Source organism: Ursus maritimus, unplaced genomic scaffold, assembly GCF_017311325.1.
Source record: "Ursus maritimus isolate PB19 unplaced genomic scaffold, ASM1731132v1 scaffold_22, whole genome shotgun sequence".
NCBI classification, from domain to species: domain Eukaryota; kingdom Metazoa; phylum Chordata; class Mammalia; order Carnivora; family Ursidae; genus Ursus; species Ursus maritimus.
The window spans coordinates 22714808-22716974 of NW_024424675.1; the positions used below are offsets into that span (position 1 = coordinate 22714808).

General features: G+C 71.6%; 1 protein-coding gene across 3 annotated transcripts in view; it reads right to left on the reverse strand.

The window, feature by feature from the left end:
* The window catches only part of NOL4L (nucleolar protein 4 like), a 130232-nt gene that overhangs the window by 37048 nt on the left and 91017 nt on the right, over nucleotides 1-2167 (reverse strand). Inside the window, exon 1 of one of the 3 annotated variants that reach the window (XM_040638156.1) lies at nucleotides 658-679. The exons of the other annotated variants lie outside the window; for them this stretch is intronic. The gene's annotated coding sequence lies outside the window, so the exon portion shown is untranslated. Of the gene's footprint in view, nucleotides 1-657; nucleotides 680-2167 lie in introns of those variants that run through there. 3 annotated transcript variants of the gene reach the window in all.

The following is a 2167-nucleotide window of genomic DNA, read 5'->3' on the forward strand; positions in this document are numbered from 1 at the left end:
AACCGGTCCCCTCCGGGGAGGGACAGGGACCTGCCGAAGTGGGCTCAACTCTGCAAACCTCGTCTCAACTCCCCGCGCCGAGGCAGGGAGCCCCTCCCAGCCACTCAGCGCTTCCCGTCCTCAGATCCCCAAACACAGTCCACTTCCCTTCTCGCGGCGGCCGCGGTGGCGGCAACCCGAGTCTGGCCCCCACCCGGCCGCCAGAGAACGCCTTCCTCCCCGGGACGCGGTGCCGAGCCCGCTGCAAACGGTGTGGTCGCCGCACAATACCGCGGCGCGGCGCACACAATCACCGCCCCCCAGGACCGGCGGCGCGCACGGCCCGGGAGTGGGGTGCGCCCAGCGGCCCCCCGGCACTCGCGGCCAGGCACACCTCTCGGGCACCCCACAGCCCCCAGAGTGCACCTCCTCTGCCCGCCCCCCCCACTCGGTCACACTCACCCGCCCCCCGCCCCAGCCCACTCCACCCAGGGCGCAGCCGCTTCCCTGCGCCCCCCTCCTCAGCCCCAGCGCAGGAAGCTCCCCCCAGTCCTCCTCCCCAGAACCCCCCAGCCCCCCCAGCCCCTAACCGCAGCTCAACGGCCGGCGGCAGGAGGGGGGCGGCGGCCGGGGGCCCGGAAACGGCCCGATCGCGGGGATCCGGGCCGGACTCCGTACCTGGGCGGGAGGCGAGGCGGAGACTGGCGGTGGGGCTCGGCGAGTGAGCGGGGCGGGCGGCAGTGACAGCCCCACAGCTCCAGCTGCTGCTGCTGCTGCTGCCGCCGCGGCCGCCCGGGGAGAGGGGCTGGCACCGCCGCGGCGCGTCACTGCCCGGCCCGGGGGCGGGGGTGGCCAGGGGGAGGGCCCAGGCGAGCGGCGGCGGCAGCGGCGGCGGCGCCGCGGCCGGGAGGGAGGAAGGGGGAGGAAGGGCACCGGGCACGGGGAGGCGGGGGAGGGGGGGCGGGACCGGGCACGGGGCGGGGGCCGGGGGGAGGGGAGCGCAGGGAGGGCGCACGCTGGGGGAGTAGGAGGAGCAGCAGGAGGAGGAGGTGGAGGGGCTGACGAGAGGGAGGAGTGGGCACGGGGGGAGGGGGAGAGAGAGGAAAAGGAGGCACCCAGAGAGAGGAGAAAGGAGGGAGAGGCCGGGGGGCGGGGAGGGGGGGAGAGGAGGTGGAAGGAGGGGGTGCTGGGCCAGGTAGTGGGGGAGGGATGAGGGCGCACTGGACGCGCTGCCGTGCGCTCCGGGGGGAGAGCGCTCTTAAGGGGGAAGCGCTTCAAGGAAGATTCTTGCCCTGGGCTGAGCCCAGGAAGGAAGGCGGTGGGGTCTGTGCCCGGCCCTCGCTCCTGGAGGCCGCAGTCATCGGGTCTGGGGGTAGGGGTGGGGGGGGAACCCGGCCCGCCGGCTCTCCGCGTTCAGGCCAGGAGAGAAGAGACTTGGCCCAAAGAAAGTGACTCAGGCACCATTAGGAACTCTCCGCGCCCTGGGGCCTTCGGGCAGCCCTGGACCCCCTCGCGTCTCCTGGTTCCCCGGAGACGCGGGTCCTCGCTGGGCGGGGCTGCTGGGTCCCCGGGCGGTCTCCCCGCGAGACACTGGTCTGGGAAAGCCAGGCACGTGGCCGGCTCTCTGCCGGCCCCCCCACCCCCATCTCAGGGCCCCCTTTTCTTGATCAAGTTCAAGCTCGGTCCCCTCGGCGCACTGCCCACCCTCTCTGCCCCCTCCTCTCCCCTCCCCCTCCCTATATTCCGTACCATCTCGCCTCTTCACTCTTCCTTTGTCTCTTTCCCACCACTTAGTTTACACCCTCCCAAGCTCCCCTTCTTCCTCCCCGGCGGGCGCCAGTGACTCCAGGATGCGTTCACCTGTCCGACCCAAACATTTCAGCGATCCCGAGCGCTCGCCGCGGACTCTCTCTCTCTCTCTTCCCTCCCCACCAGCCCCCACTCCTCCCGCCGGTCATTGTGCTCCTCTAGACCACGGGGTACCGGCTCCTTACGGCGCGCTAGCTCCAGTTGTAAAGTAATAGGACAACATCAAGAATGCTGCTCCATCCCAGACCTGGACGCGTACTGTCGGCGGAGACACAGCATCTCTGGAGAGGGAAGACCCGTGCGGATCGGAGACGCCGTCCTCCCGCACACTGACAGACCTTCTCCGCCCGAGGTGCAGGAGAAGACCGCGTGGGGCGCC